Genomic DNA, 17,033 nt, shown 5'->3' with positions numbered 1-17,033 from the left:
CTGTCGACAACGGCATTGACGGCGTCGCCGAACAGACCAGCAGGCGAAAGCGGGGCGTCTAAGAGGAAGACCCTGTCCTTCTCTTTCATGTCGGACAGGGTCAACCAGAGATGTCTCTCCGCGGCCACAAGGGCTGCCATAGACCGCCCAATGGCACGGGCGGTCTCCTTAGTGGCGCGGAGAGACAAATCAGCGGTCCTCCTGAGCTCGGAGATGTCACTATCCTTAATCTCCTCGCCCTCATCCAACTCTTTAAGCAGGTCGGCCTGGTACGCCTGTAACACCGACATGGTGTGCAGACACGCACCAGCCTGACCCGCAGCCGTGTACCCCTTGCCCACCAGCGCTGAGGTGACTCGCAGCGGCTTGGAGGGCAAGACCGGAGCCTTCAGAGACGATGCAGACTCGGGGGACAGATAGCTCGCGAGCGTCTGTTCCACCCGAGGCATCGCTCTGTACCCTCGCTCATCCAACCCCGCCACATACCCGTAATTATACGAGGCGGGGATGAACAAGCGGGACGAGAAGGGTGAATTCCATGATCTCGACACCTCAGTGTGGAGATCAGGAAAAAAGGGAAGGCTCCGGCGTGCTGGAGGTGGTCGAGACCGCAAAAACCTCTCGTCCAGTTTACTTTTCTGCGGTTCGACTAATGGCTCGGCGGGCCAATCGATGCTCAATTTGGCCACAGCCCGAGTCACCACCTCCAACAGCTCCTCATACTGGGGAAACTGAGGTGCTGCAGCCTCATCCACACTCACCACATCAACCTCCTCAGAGGAAGATATGGGGAGCGTGGAGGCCGACCCCCGGGGGGAAGAAACCGCAGCGCGGGCTTCCGATCCCGAAGGCCGGGCAGCGGATCTGGTGGGTGAGGCAGGAGATAGGGGGTCACCCGTCTCCATACCCTCCACCAGATCCAGTTGCGAACCCCACGAGTGCAGCTTCCGCTCCGCCTCGGCGGAAGCGGGGCCGGACCCGCGGGGAACGCTGGTGAAGGCTCCCTCCGCAGAGAAAAGAGCCTTCCGGGAGCGGAGCAAACGCATTGGAAGGACATCACAATGCGGGCAATCGCCCCCCTCAAGGGCCGATGCCGCATGCTCCGCTCCCAAGCAAGCCACGCATAGAGCGTGTGTATCCCCGCTCGAGATGTAACGAGAGCAGGGAGGAACACACGCTCTAAAACCTGGCTTGCTAACGTTCTTCGTTTTTTCAGACTTTTTAGACATCTGTTCCAAAATAAAAGTGGCGCAAACTAGCAGCCAAAAAGGGAACAGCACAGACAAACACAGAGCGCTGCTGAAAGACAGAAGCTGACGCTCGTTCTGGCGCACGTGCTTTTATGCTTCCTGGTCAGTGACGTCACCCGCCTATGACGTTTCGTTCTTCCATTGGTCTGATTGCACACGTGATTCAGAGCGCGGTCACGCTGAAGGCGTTCCCAAAGCGTTTCGACGCGGCTCGAGTTCCTGATTGAAATCAATATGTTGTAATATTATTATTCAATATCCTTTTTTAATGGTTGTAGATGTTGTTGTTTTTTGTTTTTTTTTCTGTTTCAGAGTTGTTGTTTATTTGTGTAGAAATAAGTATATATACATGCCATCAGTCATTCTACTATTCTTCAGTTATTCTTGATCTGTAATTGTATGGTGTAACCAGCTGAGTTGGAGAAAATCAAAATAAAGTGAGGGACAAAAAAGCTTCTTAAATGCCCTACCTTCATGACATAATGTCACTGTAAGATTATCTTTTTACATTTTCCATAAATTTCACATGAAAGTTGAATATTTCTTAATTTTTTTTGTGAGTAGTGTATACTATTTAAAAGCATTTTTAATGTATGTTTGATCTATGTTTAGCTAACTATTCTAGTGTCATCACACTACAATTTGCATTGCATACAAACCCAGAAAAATTGGGTCAAAAATGTTCACATTTCACCATTTAATAATTTAGCAGCTTTTTAAAAAGCAGAAATTTCCTTAAATGTTAAATAAGTGACCCTCCTAGAAGTTCCCATCCAAATCTTACGTCATTGGTAGAGCCAATATTGCTGTTGGCCAACCATGTGCTGTTATCACAGCTGTCTGCACATTCCTCTCGAATAGAATAACATAGTTTACACAAATCAGCTTTAAGCACCACTTTCCAAGAGGACCGCAATTACCAAAGAAAAAACTGTGCTGATTGACTCTGTTACTAAAAAAGGTAATCAGGCACCAGAGAGACATGCTTTGACCTGTGTGACCTCTGTCTATCTTACTAACGTCATTCAGATGGACAACCAATAGATGCAGCAAAAAAAAATAAAATCAATAGGCAAACGTCACACTCTCTTTGTCCTGTTAAGTGAACAATCTGCACCAAGGCAAGCAATGAATGCCACAGCTTATGCGTTTCAATCTGCCATCTGGTTACAGGGCCATGAAGCAGACCCCATTATACACCTGAGACACTCTTCAGTCCGAGACAGAGAGAGAGAACGAGAGAGGGAAAAGCTGGGCAAGGAGACCCTAAAAAAGAGCAAGCAGAGGAACATTATAGAGATGAAGAGATGTTACTGGGAGAAGGAAATTGGAAGAGAAAAAGAGAAAACAGGATGGAACAGCAAACCAAGAAACACAACATTCACATCCACTGCAAAATAAATGGTTGCAGAATCTCCCTAGCTACCAGTGACATAAGAAAGAGACAATTAAATGGCTTAGAGATAAACCACAAGAACAGATTTTCACTTCAAGATAACAATATTCAACATCAAAATAAAACATTTATTTTCTTAATGCACATTCCTGGGTTTATTGTGCACTGAAAAAAAAATGCTTCTTATAGTAGTTTACCAAAAACAACATCCTCCTCTACAAACACTAGAATTATTGTATACTTCAAAGGAGAATCCCTTCTCATCATGTGCTATTTAAAAACTTTCAATGGTAGAAGTAGACCTATGCATTTGAGGTAGCTTTGTCTCAGTGTCCTCTTGCTTCAATTACAACCCCTAAAAAAAAAAGGTCATTGATTAAAGGAGAACTCCACTTCCAGAGCAACAATTTACAAATAATTTACTCACCCCCTTGTCATCCAAGATGTTCATGTCTTTCTCTCTTCAGTCGTAAAGAAATTATGGTTTTTGAGGAAAGCATTTAAGGATTTTTCTTCATATAATGGACTTCAATTGTGCCCCCGATTTTGAACTTCCAAAATGTAGTTTAAATGCAGCTTCAAAGGGCTCTAAATTTAATAAAAAAATTTTCAAAAAATAAAAATTTGTATACTTTTTAAGCTCAAAAGCTCAAGTAGCACAGGCTCTCGGATGCACGTCCACAGGTCGTTCTTGAACGATTAGTTCATTTTGAACGAATCTTTAATGTGACTCGTGAAGAACAAGTCGTCTCAGGGGAGTGATTCGTTCAGCCACGCATGCGCAACATCCTATTAGGTTCTGTACTGGAATTAGTTCACCTGTTTCGAGTCTTCGGGTTTTTCGAGTCGTTCGTTCCTCTTATAGGGCTGTCACGTGACACTGATTTTGCTAAAATTAACTAAATGACTCGACAAAAGATTCGTTCATTTTGCTGAACGATACTCAAAGGTCAGAGTTGGTAAAATTATATGAAGAAAAATCCTGAAGTGCTTTCCCATAATTTCTTAACAACTAAAGACAGAAAGACATGAACATCTTGGATGACAAGGGGGTGAGTAAATTATTTGCGAAGTTCTGGAAGTGGACTTCTCCTTTAAAAAGAAAAAAAAAAAACATCTGAAATGAGCTGCAACTTCAAATTCTATGATTTGTTGTAAAGTGAACTAAAATACATGTTTATATTATTAAGTTCCATTTTATTTTCCATTATTTTACCTTTTTATGTAATAATACAATATAACTTACACACTGATCTGTGTTTTTGTATCTGTGCTTTTTTCCCCCCAACAATGCAATGACCCAGTGTGACTAATTTCCGTAAAATATGGTAATTGGGTTTTGATATAAGTGTATATGATATTATTAAGCATGACTGTGCATGTAAACACACTCAGCGTCTCAAAACAAGATTAATATTTTATATTTATTTTATATTTACTTTGAAAAACCAGCAGTACTCAAATGCTAATGAAAAAGGACTTTGTTTTATCATAACGAAATCACTTTTTTGTTAGCATTATTTCAGAAATGTAGAAACCTTAATCCTAACACCACCTTCCTTATTTCTGACCAGACACAGCTTGGAAACTACAGACGAATACTATTTTCCATTACTGTAAATTATGAATGAGGCTTCAGACGGCTGTTCCTGTTGTGGAACGAAACCATCCCAGCAGTGTAAATCTCTGTGGATGAACGCTATAGCATTAATGCGTGAAAAAAGAGAGTTGCTATTAATTGATCTCATGGAATAACCATGCAGTACACGACTGCAGAGCATTGTGTTCTTATATTTAGCGGCACACAGAAAGACGGGTTGCTGGGAAAGAGGGTGCACTTTCATGGTTACTAAAGACTTGCTAATGACTGCTTAGTCCCAGGAGGAGTATTTCTTCCAACCGCTCCAGGTCTTAAAGTGCGAACAGCACTTTCCCCATGTGAAATTACTGATTAAGGGACAACCACCTTCCCAAATTAATTAGCACTTTACCTTGTTTATCAGAGTAACCATGATAAAGTCACCATGAAATCAAAATGAACTGCTTGCTTCCTTAATACATTGCCGGTTCATCATGAACACCACAATACATTAAACAAATGAATGAATAAATAAATGAAAGAATAAATGCTTAAATGAACAAACAAAGAATTGAATGAATAGAAAGCTAAAAAGATGAATAGATCAATGAATTAATATATAAATAGAATTGATGAATAAAAGAGAATGAATGAATGAATGAATAAATAAATATTTATCTTCGAAGTGCAACACTTTCGTTTTCCCCTCTCACTGATACATTACATCACAAAACTTAATTAAAATTGGTTGCACACACAATTCTTGTAGACTTCATTAGTTTGTTCCCAGTTAGTTCCACTCAATATTGTGTGGCTGCCACCCACATTCTTTCCGTGATTATAATGCTGGTGTGGAAAGGTGGGTGGATTATTTCTTAATAACTACTCATGTCGGACATGACATTCATGCTGAGCTGAAAGAATGATCACAAAGGTGTGCAATCTGAAACGCTTAGTTCGCTCATCGTATTTCATCCCCTCAGGCAAACGGCCAATGTGTATTTCTGATGTAACTGAATGGAAACTATAATGTGTTTCAGAATCAAAACATGTTCTGCCTATTGGGAATAACTTGCGTTTAATACTTCTGACCTCATCTGTGAAACTGATAGATAGGTTTTTGTTTCTGAAGGCATTTCTGCTGACCTGACGTCGCACTACAATAAAGCATTCATTTAGTCATTTTATTAGTACCGCTCCAAAGCAATTTGGCTGTGCCCTGAACTCAGGCCACTATCCACAGAGTTTATTTACATAGACGCGGCGCTAACACAGTTGAGTTATGATTGCTCTGGGGGTGGAAAGTGAAGGAAGATGACTCTTAGACCGTCCCCACTGCAGGAGACTTAACCCTAATGGATTTTCCTCTCTGCATCCATCTATTACCCTCTCAGTGCTCATTACAGCTCTGCTCACTGCACACCAGACAGATGCATTCAGTACTACAAACGTCTCACGCATTCTTCATGATGCGTTTTCATCACCAGATGTCTTTCCTTCTCTTCAAACCCTTAACAATATAAATTATCCATCTCAGATTCAGATAATATGGGACTCTTTACAGAATGCAGTCATAAAAATGGAATTTAAAGTATACATGTCATGGAAAGGGCAAAATTTGGACAAATAAAGTAGGACTGTACTCTTAATTAAATTGCAAAACACTAGCGTCTGTGAATATTAATGCTGAAAATAAATAAATAATTATATATATGAATATACATAATAATAATAATAATAATAATAATAATAATAATAATAATAAAGTATGTAAACTTAATCTCCAGAGCTGCTCTGAGAGTCACTTCATCTGCATTTCACCATTTCATTTAATTAAAAAAAACTATTGTCAGATAACAACAAAACGCAAAGCTTTTCACTAAAACCCACCAAAATAAAAGTTAGGTTCAACTTATTATGAAAGAAATTACCAATGTATGGTAGAATGTACTTCTTGACAACAATACACAGTTTGTGTCCAGCGGATACTCTTCAAAATGGCACTACGCTGACACAGATGAGACCAAAAGGTATTCTCGTTGCTTCATAAAATTTAGATTGAACCACTGATGACAGATGGACTATTTTGATGATGTCTTTCATACTTTTCTGGGTCTTGACATTCGTATTCACCTGGCAGTCAATGGGACAGTCACAAGCCTCCCGGTTTTCGTCCAAAATATCTTAAATTGTATTTCAACGACGGATTAAGCTTTTATGGGTTTGGAACAACATGGGGGTAAGTGATTAATGACAAAATGTTCATTTTGGGGTGCAGTAACCCTTTAAAACATTTTTAAAGAAAATCTAAATTTTTATCCACATTTTAAACAGTGAACATCTGTTGTATAGCACTTTGTTTGCCAAAATATACAAGGAATTGTTCAAATTTAATTTGATTGCATTTTACAAGATTAAAGTAAATAAAATAATCATAAGATAATCACAATAGATGCATCAGAAATAAGAAAATAAAAATGATTTAAATAATAAAAAACTGATTCAAAATTAACAGAAAATACATTTTTATTATTTTATTACCATCTTTTTTTTTTTATAATAAATTTGTATCAAATCATAAAACAGAACCCAGAGTAATTAAAACAAACAACACCAAATTTCTGAATGAATAAATAAACAAACAAACAAATAGATATACAAAATAAAATTTAAAATATAATATATTTAAACTATTAAAATAAAATCTGGAAAAAAAAATAAATAAATTGGAAAACATAATTTGATATACTAAAAATGGGAGTGTGAGAATTGGAGGTCTAGATAAGAAGAGAACTACTGAAGAAACTTTAGCCTTAGGAGTGAATATATTAAGACTTTCAATCAAAACAAACAACCAAAAAAATGGCACAGCACACAAAACCTGGCTCAGATGTAAAATAGATGACTGTGGGCTGTAGGCCAATGATATGTTCAAAGACGTGGAAATAAAACAAACATATTGATTTCTAAAGCCAGTTTTTGTCTATTCAATAATTTACCCATCAGCCACAACAATGTAACTTGTCATTTCAAGGTGTATTTTTAGACAATGTTAGCTGATACTAATCATGCAATTACTGCAATTCAAAATGAATCAATATATAATTCTAGTAAATACACATACATATAAATCACATTCTATAGTACATACAATGCCTTGTGCATTACACTTATTATTTGCATGATACTGTCATTTAAACCTCACTTTACTATTTGCACTTCTGGTCAAATGTATTTAATTGGCTCTTTACACAACGACAGCTGATTAAAATATAATCAAACAGTTTTTGCAATGAGATACAAAAAGTTGACGGGTTCTACAGTATAACACGCTGTACTCCATCTAAATCTACTTTAAACAGCACTTTTTCTAATGAGTTTTTAATACTACGCATGCTGCTTTTATGAGCTCAAATTAATTGGAATAGCTGAACTTCATTTGTCACACTGCGAGATCACCGGAATGAGCCAGTGAAGGCAAAAAAATGATTAAAATTGAGGTGGGAAAAAAAACACTTAAAACATACACTTCCCCTCAAATTCAAATACGTCTGAATCTACAACCATAAAAAAAAAAAAAAAAATTTCATGGACATGCAATGCATTGCATAGCCAGCTTAAGTAATGCAAGCTTTAATGGTTATTTAATAAAAAAGCCTTTACTGTCAGACAGCTCTGTTCCTCACTTACGTATGCATGTGTACACACACACACACACACACACACACACAAAGCATGCCACAAGAAAAACTGCAAAATAAGAAAGGCAGAGTGGCAAACATACACAAAGCTAAACAAAAGCTTCATACAGACACTGATTCAGTGAGTAAGAGAGAGAGCGATGCTCCGTTACCTTGCAGCCGCTGAAGAAAACACACTACGAGAGCGCTGCCATCTGCTCCGAGCACAGGGTGCAAAACCAGGACCAACTCTGTCTTCCAACTCTGACGTTCCCGTGCTCTCTCTCTCTCACACCTTCAGTGGATGGACTGCTCCTGTAGGATTTGTCTGATGAAGGAAGCTACTGTACACCTCTATCTCTCTCTCTCTCTCTTCACCTTCGTTCCCCTCCTGCTGTCTTTCTTCACAGTCTTACTTCAGCTCTGCTTCAGCTCATCGTAGCGCTCTCTGTCTCGCTCTCCTTCTGTATACGCTCTCTCTCTCTCTCTCTCTTTGCTCTCTCTCTCGCTCTCTCTCTTTCTCTCTCTGTCTCACCCTCATTAGATCACTGGATTGACTGCTTCTCACTGTATGTTTGTTTATGGGAAAACAAGTGAATGAGAGCACATGTGCGTTACTGGTTTTCCATATTAACCCTCTGATGACTTAATTATTAATCACAAAGGAACAATATCTTGTGTGCGTGTTTTTTAAAAAAAAACAAAAATAAATTATATATATATATATATATATATATAAAAGTAAAGTTTGTAGATCATAATATTTGTAGATCATAATATATATATATATTATGATCTACAAACTTTACTTTTTTTTAATTCAAATTAGGCACTACTATAAACCACTTTGCCCTTGCCGCATTCATGTCATTCACTTTGTGCTGTATACACAATTTTATTTTATTTGTGAAAAATAATTTTATTACAGAATCAAGAAGTTGCCATCTAAAGTGTAAATGTATACAATGCTTTGCAAAAGTATCTCTTTTTTTCACATTTTGTTATGTTGTAGCCTTATATGGTGCTTTAAATAACTTCCGCATTAGCCTACACTCCATACACCGTAATGACAAAGCAAATTAAAAAAAAAAAAATTATTTGTGACAACTTTGCAAATTTACTAAAAATAAAAAAACGCAAATGAGTACATTGCATAAGTATTCATAACCTTACAATAGCCTCAAGTCGTTTTGGGTATGATGCGACAAGCTTTGCACATTTGCATTTGGCAATTATCTGCCATTCTTCTCCTCTTCACCTCTCAAGCTCTGTCAGCTTGGATGGGGGCTGGTAGACATTTTCAGGTTTCTCCACAAATGTTTGTTTGGGTTCAAGCCCACTCAAGGACATTCACAGAGTTGTCTATAAGCCACTCTTGCTGTGTGTTTAGGGTTATTGTCCTGTTGGAAAGTGAACCTTCTGCCCAGTCTGAGGTTCTGGATACTCTGGACTGGGTTTTTATTCATCTCAGTATTTTGCTGTGTTGAGCTTTCCTTCTACTCTGACAAGTCCCTCAGTCCCTGCCGCTGAAAAACAGCCCCACAGCATGAGGCTGCTACCTCCACACTTTACAGTTGGGATGGTACTCTGCAGGTGATGAGCAGTGCCTGGTTTCCTTCAAACATGATGCTTGGAATTGAGCTTCATCAGACTAGAGAATCTTGTTTCTCACAATCTGAGAGTTCTTCAGGTGCTTTCTTGCAAATTCGAAGTGGGTTTTCATGTGTCTTCTCTGAAGAGAGGATAAAGACCGGATTGGTGGAGTGTTGCAGTGAAGTGTCTTTCTGTAAGTTTCTCCCATCTGCATTTATGATCATGGAGCTCAACTAGAGTGACCATCAGCTTCTTGGTCACCAGTCTAACCAAGGCCCTTCTCCATCAATTGCTCAATTTGGCCAGGAGGCCAGCTCTAGGAAGTTTCAAACTTCTTCAATTATGGACAATGGAGGCTACATGCTTCTGTGAACCTTCAATGCAGCAGAATTTCAGCTCTTTTGACCTCAGGGCATGGTTTTTGCTCTGATATTTTCCACAGACCTTTTATTGAGAGGTGTGTGTGCTTTTCCAAACTCCACTCTAAGTGTAGTAACATCTACAAGCAATATGAATCCTCCTGAGCTAAATTTCACAGGAAAATTTATGAATATTTATGCAATGGAATCATTTTGTTTTTTTTATTTGTAATAAATTTGCAAAATTGTTACAAACCTTTTTTTACTGTCTTTATGGTGCATGGATTGTAGATTGATGTGGGGGAAAAAAAGTTTAAAGCAGTTTACCATAAGTCTGCAACATAACAAAACCTCCAAAAATGAAGGGGTATGAATACTTTTGCAAGGCTCGTATATTAGTTTCATTGGTGAAACCAATGTGCATTCATTGGGATTCAAACCACTGAGCTTGGTATTACCAGACCATGACAGAAAAAATAGATATGTGTGTGTACTTGTTTTTGCTACATTGTGGGGACCAAATGTCCCCACAAGGATAGTAAAACCTGACATTTTTGACATTGTGGGGACCGGCCTGCGGCCTATTAAAAATAGTAAATGACGTTTATCTAAAAACATAACGATTCAAACAGGTTTTCTGTAAGGGGTAGGTTTAGGGTTAGGGTTGGGTGAGGGGTTAAACAGTATCATTTGGTCAGTATAAAAACTATAGAAGTATATGGAAAGTCCCCACAATTCACAAAAACAAACATGTGTGTGTGCGTGTGTGTGTGTGTGTGTGTGTCCAACCTCTGGTTGCTCCAGGGAGGACTGTCACTGCATGTAATTAGTATACTGTCAATTGAAATGACAAAAGCATCTGCTTACAGTTTAATTTTTTTTGTTAACTTAATTTTTGAAGTGTGTAGCTAACAGATTGAAAGTTAATAAAACAGTTATTACAAACACCTTTTAAATATGTAAACAGAAATGCAAATCTTAAAACAATTAGTTTGCACAATCAAAGACACTATTAAAGATTCCCTGGAATATGAAATAAAAAGCGGACTTACACCCAAAACACATAGAATAAATGTAACCATAAACATGCAGGGTATATAGGGATTTCAGTTTTTTTACAGTGTGTGAGATGATGTCGTATCATCTGGCACTCAGTTCAGTGACAGCACTGCGCTCATATCTCATTATGAATACATGCAGCATGATGAGAGAACTATGAGATTTGTTATGAATTATTGCTCCAGTGAGAGAATAAGAACAGAGCGATAGATGTAAGAGAAAGAGAGAGAGAGAGAGAGAGAGAGAGAGAGAGAGAGAGAGAGATAGATATCTGTTGCTTTACTATGAGGTCTGCTTTTCATAAACCATTTTAGAAATTATTTTTGAAAGGCTAAATTAATTAATACACAATAGGATGAATAGGGCATCACAAAATCATAAATCATAAGGAACTGAGCTTGCATATAAATTCCATTCATATAGACTATAAAGTCTCTATGAATCAGCCACATTCAAAGCTAAGTAATACCTGATAAACACTGAGTATGTGTGAAGGCTGATAACCAGGGAGCTGATATACTTTACTGCTTCTGCTTTTGATAAAATGCCCTGCAGTCTCCTGTAATACAAATGCTTTGCTATAGTCAAATTGTGACACATTTAAACATAATAAATGAAATACATTTCTATTACTGTGCAAAATCATCTTCTGATCTCTCAAAGAACGAATACAATGTACATTGTCATTGCCATGTAATGCAAGATTTAAGATCTTACATAAGTGATTTTTCAGTTCATTTTAGAAGCTGTCCACACAGTTCACACAAATGTATGTGAACTACAACCTACAATCACCTGAGAAAATGGGATCACATTTGGCACTGTTGAAATATAACTATCATCTAAAAACCCAAGATGTGGAAGCATAGGGACAGATCTTGTTGATTGTATTTATCCTGAATGGTCAGAGAATCTCTGATTGCAATTGCTATGGATACCAGTGGAAATGAGCCCATGTGTCTCACAGTGGAGAGCTCTTACAGTAATGATCAAGTCAAGGACAAGAACCAAGGTCAAAGGTCATCTGAGCATGTTTATATGTACACGTATGTGCTGATAACTACTTGGATTAAATTGTTCCATTTTTACATGCAAATCATTAATCTAGCAATACAAGAATAAAGAAAAAATCATCCATGTATCCCACTCAGAGTACTATTGATTATGTTAATTGTGATGTTAAAGAAAGCATTAGACACTCAGAGTATTTCAGCAGGTAACCTGCACTGACTCATATTCCCATGCAGTTACGGAAGCAGCATTTTGATCATATCACTTCTACTTTGGTTGCGGGAGATGAGAAAAAATCTTTAGAATTTATTGGGTCAAGAAAGAATTGGAGTATATAATTATTTCCTCTTTCCCTATCACAAAATATTCACTGTGGATGGATGCGCTTAAATCTGTCGTAAGGACACTTTCCTGTCTCATCACAAATGTGGACTTTCTGCAGTGACGTTCATTCACTGTAATTGTGTTTCAGTTCAGAGTACAGAGTGACTTCTGCAAGTAAGATTCAGAGGTCAGGGTCATCCTCACCCTGTGATTTAGCTTTTTATCTAAATGAGCCACATTCACACTTCCTTCTACTGTATGTGAACATGTAATGCATGAGATAAAAAGGATTTCATTTTCTTTCTGTCACCTGTCATGATGGTGAAACTGGATTATTCAGTAACCTTTATTACACATAAAGGTCAAGATGATGATTTAAATTATGTGTGGCAATCTTATCTATATCTATTCCTCAATCTATCTGTCTATCGATCCATCCATCCATCCATTTAATGTAACTCATATTTAATTTAATTTTATTTAATTTTATTTAATTTTATTTTTCCAGATGTAAAAGAAGTCTTGGAGTCTCTATCTCTAACTATTGGCACCAATAGGCCAGATTTGCACTCAAACTTCTGATAATAACATTTGAATCGTAAGGTCTAGAAGCAAACGTTTTGGCTCATGCCAAGTCAATTACATACCAAAACGTAAATTTTTTGGGGGGGCTTTTGTAGCTTTAATGGACGGGACAGTAGAGAGATGACAGGAAAGTACTGGGCAGAGAGAGGGGAGCGGGATCGGCAAAGGGCCTTGAGGCGGGAATCAAACTCGGGTCGCCATGAGCACAGTTGTGCTTTATGTAGGCACACTAACCACAAGGCTATTGGCGCCGACCTAAAATGCAAATTTCTATGTGTCAAAATTTTTCACAAATTAGATTTTTCTGAAAAATCTACTATTTCGAACTCGTCCTAGATGGTTCGTCCAATTTTCATCAAAATTAGCTGGCAAAAAGTTAGCAAAAGATTAACGCTCTTGTAAAGCACATTAACAAATTTGATCAAATTTGATAAAATTTGAAATTGAGGCTATATCTTTGCAACGTTTTAGCAGATTCAGACCAAACTTGGTATGTGTTAAACCATGCATGACTTAAGGGCACATGAGTAGTTTTGGCACAGCACCATCTTCTGGTCAAAAGATATATATATATATATATATATATATAAAAAAAAATTGTTTATAATTTCTGAACAGTTTGACCAAAAATCATAGGACTGATCTCATTAGATTTGGAGCGGCATATCGATGATACCCAGTTTTTCTATTTCAGTCATTTTTAGCATGAACCATTTTGAATTTTGTAGTAAAATGCTGTATTTTACAAATGTTTTAGCATATAGTTATGAATCTTATACATCTTACAGAACCATTTGCAGGAAAGTTATGAAATTTGCCACACAGATAGTGGATAGTTTCATCACTAGGCAAATTTGCCACCTCTAACTGAAACTTACTAGCACCACCAACAGGCCAAATTTGCCCTCTTGTTTCTGCTAATAGATTTTGAATTGTAAGATGTAAAAGCAAATATATATATTTTTCCTGCTGAGTCAAATGCATACCATAATTTAAATTTCTACAGGTTACGTTTTTAATTTTTTTTTTTTTAATTTTCAAAAAAATCAACTTTTTCAAACTTGTCCTATATTTGATCAAATATGTCCAATTTTCGTCAAAACAGGCTCAGATCGTCTTCAAAGCAATCTAGCAAAAGGTTATCAAAAGCTTACTGATACTCCAAACCAAAAAGCTTTATGTAAAGTGTGTTAATGAATTTGACAAATTTTGTGCAAAAATGGACATCTCCATAACACTTAAGCAGATCCTGAACTTGGTGTGTTTTACAAGAAGCCTGAGGGAACACGAGTCGTTTTGGCACAGCGCCACCTACTGGCCAATAGATATAAAAAGTGACATTTCTGCGTATAACTTCTGACCAGTTTAGCCAAAAATTAGAGATTGAGATTGAGATTGGTCTTGTTAGATTTGGAATGGCATACCCAATCAAATGATACCTGATTTTCCCATGTCTGCCTTTTTCGGCACTGGCCATTTCAGGTCTTGTAGTAAAATTCTGTATCATCAAATTTTAACAGGGGTCTCTACCCCTGCTTCTGGAGAGCCACCATACTGCAGCTTTCAACCTAATCAACCACACCTGAACCATCTAATCAAGGTGTTCAGGGCTACTTAATTACAGACAGGTATGTTGAAGCAGGGTTGGAACTTAAGTCCGCAGGAAGGTAGCTCTCCAGTAGCAGGATTAAAGAATTCTTTCTTTACTTGGTAATTAAATATGACTCCTTAGCTCTTCATTTACCTCTGCTGTGCTTGGTCCCTTAATTGCTGCTTGCAGCTATAATTTGGAATTTTATTTCTGTAAAATTGCAGTGATAATAACATTGGTGAGAAAAGTACAAAATAAAAAGTGCAAACATTTTCACAACTGGTCTCTGACTTTTGTACCCTCACTATATACACAAGAAGTGCAATACTTCTCTTGTATGTGAGCTCTGTCACGACCATCGCCTCTGCTTCTGATTGGTTGACGGTCTCTTGCTGATCATGTACATTCCTGTGGGCTGTTTGATGACAAAGCAGTCTGTGGAGGAATCCACCATGACCATGTTTAACAGTGTCACCGTCACCCATCCTGAATTCTCACGTATTCTCTTACTCCATATTTGTTTTAAACACAAATAACCAGTAATGTTTAACTAGCAGACATCTTTGCAATCTTTTAGTCTTATCACTTCTCTGATATGCAAAGAAAACCCCTTTCAGTGTGAGAAAGTGCAATTCCAGGCTATATCTCTGTTAGACCATTTCCAGTGAAATGAAGGATAAAGAGAATATTTACTACTTCCTGTCAGAAAAGATTGTTTTAGAAAAAAATCTGTCTGGATGATAAGAAAGATCATTCAGACATTTCAGAGGCCTTTAAAGTTTCTTTCATTTGACTTTTGAAATGACACACTAACTCCTGAGCAACTGACATCATGCTGTACAGGAATATCTCAAGAAAGCTGACGGGGTGAAAGACACACTTTCACACATACACAGCTTGAATTTGAAATCTTATTAAATGCATGCATTAATCTCCGCTGATACTTTTTTTACAGCCTGTTTGCAGCATATGTAATTAAAAAACATTGTTATCTGTGCCAGATTTCAGAGTGTGAAAAGTGGTTTTAAAATGAATGTCAAATAACATGGGCATTCCACACTGATTAACACACCTGTTTGAAACTGTTTGCTCAAGCCAACAAGAGCATTTTGGGAATAATGCTATTCATTATATTACACAAAGAATGCAGGAAAAAATGAAAAAAATATGTGAAATGAAAATGAAAAATATGTGAAGTGAAATGAAATGACAAAGCGCCATTTAGTTACTTAGTAAAAATATGCCAAGTCATTATGCAGTTGCTACTCTGGGTGATTGGCAGGTCATTATGCAGTTGTTTGGTGCTGCTTACTCGCTTGAGTAAGCTTAAATCTCTATGACATTCTAGCCACCTCAATTTAAGTTTATGGCGATCCTGTTTATGACCCACCATAACTTTAAGTCTGTTTGCTTTGAAAAGCAAGTACACATCTCTTTTAAACAATCCATGGGATGTGAGGTATCATTCATGTTTGTGGCAAAAACTGAGCAGATTTGTGTGCTAACATTTAGATACAAAATAGGTTGGCACACATAGGGTTTTGCAGCTACACTCATAACCGCTGGTGCTGTTTGGTCATTTTTGACCAAGATATTTTACATATTTTATTTATTTTATTTTACTTCATCCAGACAGTACAAAATGTGATAACGTTTTGTCACTTCCTATGTGAACATATTTTAAACTCATATTGTTGTCAGATGGGACAATGGAGACACGTGCTTTGGCACCACTTGGATTTGCATATCAAATGACAAATCCACAATTTGGCATGAATGTGCTTTGTGAAAGGCTAATACTGAGAGACTGCTCTCCATCTCATTCTTTGAGTATTTGTATTGTAAATCATTTTATTCAACACATCCAATGCAGTTTCAGTGGGTGGGTGTGTTTTCTCATAATTAACAACAAAGTGGTTTCAAATCCTGTTTTTACCAAAAAAAAGCTTTGTATTTTACAAAAATCATTGATTCAGAAATGTCTCACAAGGCACCAATCATGAAACCCAAATGTTATGACAGTTTTAATAAATCCATAAAATAATATACATAGAATGTCTGTGGCTTTGGCATGATGTGATGTGTGCATTAAATATGAATACAGATATCAATAATGGAATTTTGATTGCTTTCCCAGAATAACACTGCCAGCTCTGTCAGGTGACATAAAAATGCTTCATGTGGTATCATCTAAATGAACCAGGTTTTATTCAAGTAAAAAATATGAATCATGAATCAACCTGACTATATCAAGTTATGCAAATAAAAGCACTTAATTGATGCTATGAGGTAGAAATAGCATCTAAAGATCATTGCCTCAATCAGGTCACTTGTGAAAAAGAAGTGCACTTAATTGTATTTAATGTGCATTTGTAGTTTACTTTAAAAGTGTAACAAAAATATTACTTGCTGATAATAAAATATTAATTACATTTCATTTTAATATAAAATATATTTTAAACATTACTTTGAAATAATGTTTTGACTTTAAAGTACATTTCAAATCATTATGTTTTAATGATCTTTTGTTATGTTTAACTTATGTTGATGTGTTAACTAACATACATGAAAATATATGTAATGCCTGGCATTTAAGTTTTGGTGGA

The 17,033-nt window shown here is 37.2% G+C and overlaps 1 protein-coding gene across 1 annotated transcript in view; it reads right to left on the bottom strand.

Annotated features, from left to right (window-relative positions):
* The window catches only part of gramd1bb (GRAM domain containing 1Bb), a 155,026-nt gene extending 146,684 nt beyond the window's left edge, over nucleotides 1-8,342 (bottom strand). The window contains 1 exon segment of the mRNA XM_051134595.1: nucleotides 8,079-8,342. The gene's annotated coding sequence lies outside the window, so the exon portion shown is untranslated.
* Nucleotides 8,343-17,033: the final 8,691 nt, after the last annotated feature.

Source organism: Labeo rohita, chromosome 18, assembly GCF_022985175.1.
Source record: "Labeo rohita strain BAU-BD-2019 chromosome 18, IGBB_LRoh.1.0, whole genome shotgun sequence".
In the NCBI taxonomy this organism is placed as follows: domain Eukaryota; kingdom Metazoa; phylum Chordata; class Actinopteri; order Cypriniformes; family Cyprinidae; genus Labeo; species Labeo rohita.
The sequence above is the reverse complement of the archived record's forward strand: the minus strand, read 5'-3'. Positions and strand labels throughout refer to the sequence as shown.